The 5,245-nt window shown below is 36.5% G+C and overlaps 1 pseudogene; it reads right to left on the bottom strand.

Annotated features, from left to right (window-relative positions):
- Positions 1–753: 753 nt before the first annotated feature.
- LOC112477781 lies at positions 754–869 on the bottom strand (annotated as a pseudogene).
- Positions 870–5,245: the final 4,376 nt, after the last annotated feature.

Genomic DNA, 5,245 nt, shown 5'->3' with positions numbered 1-5,245 from the left:
ACATGTCATTAACTCTGCCCTTTTAACCATTGTTAACTGTTTGGTTCAGTCGCATTAAATACATTTGCATTGTTGTGCAGCCATCACCACTGTCCATCTCCAGAAATTTTTTCCATCTTACCAAACTAAATCTCTGTTCCCATTCCCCTTCCTCCAGCCCCTGGCACCAACCATTCTACTTTTTGTCTCTATAAATTTGACTCTTCTAGGGACTTCATATGAGTAGAACCATACAATATCTTTTTGTGACTGGCTTGTTTTACTTAGCATAGTGTCTTCAAGGTTCATCCACATTGTAGAATGTGTCAGAATTTTTTTCCCTTTTAGGCGTGAGTAATAGCCCATTGTATGAATGTGCCACATTTTATTTATCCATTCATTTGTTAATAGTTCCTTGGGTTATTTTCACCTTTTGGCTACTATGCATATGTTGCTATGAACGTGGGTGTGCAAATATCTGTTTGAGACCTGCTTTCATTTCTTTAGTACATCTACTCAGACTTTGGATTTTTGCTAAATCAGTTGGTAATTCTGTGTTTAATTTTTTTTAAAGGATTGCCATATATATATATTTTTTATAATAGCTATAGCATTTCACATTTTCACCAGCAATGTGTGAATGTTTATGTTTCTCCACATCATCACCAGCAGTTGTTATTTTCTGTTTTTTTTTTTAAATTGGCCATCCTAATGAGTATGAATGTAGTTTTATTATTTATTTATTTATATTTTTTTATTATTTATTATTATTTATGCCTACAGTACCTGGTCTTACTAGATGGTCTCCCATCCAAGTACTAACCAGGCCCGACCCTGCTTAGCTTCTGAGATCAGACATCGGGCTTGTTCAGGGTGGCATGGCTGTAGACCATGGCCCGTGGCTCCACTGGGGCGCGAACTTGAATGTAGTTTTAATTTGCATTTTCCTAATGGTTAATGATGCTGAGATCTTTCATGTACACACCTCTTTTTTTTTTTTTTTAAGAATATAAATTTACCTTTTTTTGATGAATGGGGTTAGATAGAACTTTCTTAGTATACACAATCACTATTTTAAAAGTAACTATGAAAATATGCAGTTGTCTGCATAGGTGACTGGCTGGAGGAAATTTAGAGATTTTTTTTTCTTCACATTGTTTCTCCCTACTCATCTCTTACCTTTATTAAAGAAAAGTGAAGACCCTGTTCCCCAGGCACTGCTCACAAGACTTCCTACCCCCACACATTTTCCTGTACCTGTGAGCTCTGCCCTTAACTTGAGCTTATGCCAAGAGCCCATGAAGTACTCGGGCTTGGAAACTGACAGTCCTCGGCTGACATTCCCACTGTCGATAGTGATGGTAGATTAAACCTAATCTTAAGGCAAACCCAGTGAGGATAGGGAGCTGAGTCTAAAAGGAGCAAAGAGTAGAACATCTCTACCCTGCTAAAATGAGTAAAAAATTAGAGTAAAAATAAGAACTCAAAGAAAAACAATATAAGATGTGAAGGAAACGAAATAAAATGAGTGAAAAATAGAATGTCAGCTGGGTGAGGACAAAAATAAAATGACTAGAAAAACATTTTGAGTAAATACTGCTGATTATCGTCAGAAAGACATTGAATTAGAGATCACTGAGGCGGCAGTATGCATTTTAATCTTTTGCAAGTATAGAACAGGTGCTGGAGAAGTTTATTCTGGGAGAGTAAGACATCATCACTACTTGTAGCAGAACTTCATGCATCTGTGAAACCAGATCCACAGAGTCCAGTGTAGGTGGAAAGTATTTAGTCTTTTATATAAGTGGCATCATTTTTATAAGGTCCCCCCTTCCCACAAATACTCCTTCTGCTAATAATTACTGACATAAGGGTGAGAAGGTTGGGTGGAAGCCCCAGTTCATCATCAATGCTGACATTTACATGCACACATACCTAGGAGAGGGATATGTCGTAAAGTGAACAGACTTCGTATCCAGAGAAACATGGGCTGAAAATCCAGATTTTCCATTCATTGTAAATGCAACTGTGTGTGAAACATTCAGCTTTGCTAAACTATAATATTCTTATCTACAAACCGAAGATAATGCGTAATGGAAAGTTAACATTATATATGATGAATAATATAAGTCATGTAGCTTAGTTCCTAGAACATAGTAAATACTTGATAAATGGTAGTTATTATTGTTATTATCATAATCATAATACCAATACAGCTGATTAGGAAATTCAAAAGAGGTAATATAAGAGAATATAAAAACATTGAACAATTAAAAATATAAGGCACAATGGCCTTAGAATGCTTAAATTTTGGTAAGTTTGAGTCTACTTTATTAATTCCTGAATTACTTAATTAATTGAAGAGTACTTTATTAATTCCTCTATTAAGGTGGCTTTGTTATGATTGCCGTTAGTGTTGATTTTTGTGAATTTTCTAAGCATATAATTATATTAATATCTGAAGATCATAATTTTCACTTTTAACATGGGTACTTCTTATTTCTGTCTTGAGCCTCATTGCGTTGGATAGAAAAGTGAATTTCCAGGGCAAATAATCAGCTGGAGAGTTTGCCAATGAGATATCCTATTTTAAGGAACGAACATTCAATTGTGGCGCTATGTAAACTATTCCAGAGCATAGAACAAGAAGGAAAGCTTTCTAATTCCTGTTTTGTTTTACAAGTTCTTTTCTTTTATGCTTTCTTGCTATTACTTTTTAAAAATCTTTTGTTTATTTTAACTTCTGCTGTTATTAAGCGTGTATGTTTCTGCAGTTATTTTTACCTTTCAGTTTTCCCAAACCTCCTCCCGTAAATCTATGTTTTTCTTGATAAAGGGATGTTATGTCTTGATTCCACCCATATCAGATGTCCCTCTTCCCTGATTTATCAAATCATAGTTCCTTTGATTATATGCTCTGTGGTTTGAGGCTGAGATTATTGCTATCAGTTGATAACCCTGTAATGACATGGCCCAAGTGGTCCAGCCTCATAGAAACTTTGACATCATAGGAAGATACCTCACCAATAGGAAGTTTATTTTAAATTGACCCAAATTCCCACTTATTCTTCTCAAACACCATGTTAGGGCTATATAGACAACAACAATTCTTAAAAATCCTGTCTGCCTTCCTCTTTCTATCAGTGTCTCATTATCTCTGTTAAATTCTTTAAAAACTGATTTTTCCATTTCTAACCTTCAAATCTTTTGTCTTTCTATTTGTCCCCTTGATTTGGTGTTACAAAAACCATCCCTCCAGAAAACAAAACAAAACCAGTCTAACAAAGAACATTCTTGGGAGGGAGAGGGAGGAAAATAAAAATTAATGAGCATAACCAGAGTTTGTATCTTGTGTCACTCGTTTGTTTTTCTGGAATACATTACCAATTTATTTGCTTTTTTTTTAAGTTTTTTTAAACTTACAAAAAAAAAAAAAAGTTTAAAGGTAAAGTACATCCTAGGTAAAGTTTCTTTGTGTTTGCATGTTTGAAAATGCAAAGACAAGTCTTCACATGTGATTATAGTTTAAGTCTTTAAGTCTTCACATTTATTATAGTTCAGCTAGATGTACCAATCTAGTTTGAAAAAAACATTCTATGGTTGAAGACTTGAGCTCCGTTGTCTTCTAGTATCTAGCGACTGTGATAAAAAGACGGGCACCAGAAAGAACCAGTAGGAAATCTACAGGGTTTTCCTGTAAGATTTTAGGATCTTTTATTTATTTTTGATATTCCGAAATTTCTTTCTCATTCTGCTTGTATTTGGCAGAGGAATATTTTTTGGTTCTGAGATATTTTCTTATATTATTTCTCGGATGATTTTCTCTAGTCTTTCTTTCTGGATCCATTTATCTTATGTGGGTTAATCCTCATCTTTTTTTTTTTTTTCATAGATTTCCACTCATTATTCTTTTCTTCGTACTCTATTCTTTTTTTTCTAGAATTTCAAAACTTTACCTTCTTACCATTCTATATTTTTAAAAATTTGCCAACCATTTGTTTTTACTTTTAAAGGTTCTTTCCTATGGTTTAGTACTTTCTTTATAACAAGAAATTCTTTCGTTCATGAGTACAGTGTTACATTGACTCTCTGAAAATAGGAACAGTTTAAAGTTCTACCATCTTTCCTGAGTTACCTGTATCCTCTAATATCTTGTTTTTCTTCATGTTTGTCTAGTACTTTATCTTTGATGTAGCTGGATTGCCTCAAATATCCGGTGATCTGTGGGTGTCCATGCATATTTTAGAACGAAGCATAAAACGTTTCATGGGAGCTCTGAGTAGACGGTTGGATTTTGCTGTCTGGTGGACTTTGCTAGTGGTGAGGAGGCCAGGAGACCATTAATAAGCTGGAACCGCTAAGAGGCAGAGTGTGGAAATGTTCATTCTGCGGCCCATATTTGCTATCTTGGTCTCTAGCACAGTTTACTTGTCTTAAAGGAAAGCCTAGAGGGCACACGCCTGGCTATGGCTTGTTCTCTGTGTGGGATCAGGAGGTCCATGTGTGGCCAGGTCTTTCTCTATTAATCCTCACATACTGGACCCCATATCTCACTCACGTTCTTTTTCAAGCCTGGTGTTTCTGGTCCCAAACCTCTCTGGAATCCTCTCAGGTAGAGCAGCTTCTCCAGAGGGGAGGAGAAGAGAGGGGTTTATTTTAGTATATGTGCTGCTGAAGTGAGCTTGAGAGGGGTTTGTTTTAAAGAGTTGGCTCACATGATAACGAGGGCTGGCGAGACCAAAATTTTCTGGGCAGGCCCACAGGCCAGACACCTGCAGAGGGACGTTTTCCTGGGATAGCTCTTGCATATCCCTTCCCAAACCCTGCCTGAGCTGAGCAGTTGGGTGCAAATATAAAAACCCTGAAATCCAGAAATCTTGTTCAATCTCTGGTTTATGGTGAACAATAATTGCACCTTGGATAAACCTCATTAGCTATGATACTGCCACTGTGCAAAGCTGTCAATCTCTAGTTTAAATTAATTGATAATTGCAATGAGTTCTTATTGATTGCCTCTGTGCTCAACACAAGAACACAGTGATTATCAGAAAGGACCTGGTCCTTGCCTTCACAGAACGTGGGGTCCCAGTGGAAAAGACAGATAATTACATAAGTAATAATGACTGTATCATGTTTTACGATAGGGCAGAACAGGGATCATGAGAACGCACACCAGGGAGACTGGCAGCAATACAGAAGCCAGGGAAGGTGGGACAGTTACTAAAGAAGTGATGTTGGGGTGTAGGAGAGTCACATTCATGTGGGG

The sequence above is a fragment of the Pteropus alecto genome, unplaced genomic scaffold (genome assembly GCF_000325575.1).
Source record: "Pteropus alecto unplaced genomic scaffold, ASM32557v1 scaffold13, whole genome shotgun sequence".
NCBI lineage: Eukaryota > Metazoa > Chordata > Mammalia > Chiroptera > Pteropodidae > Pteropus > Pteropus alecto.
The sequence above is the reverse complement of the archived record's forward strand: the minus strand, read 5'-3'. Positions and strand labels throughout refer to the sequence as shown.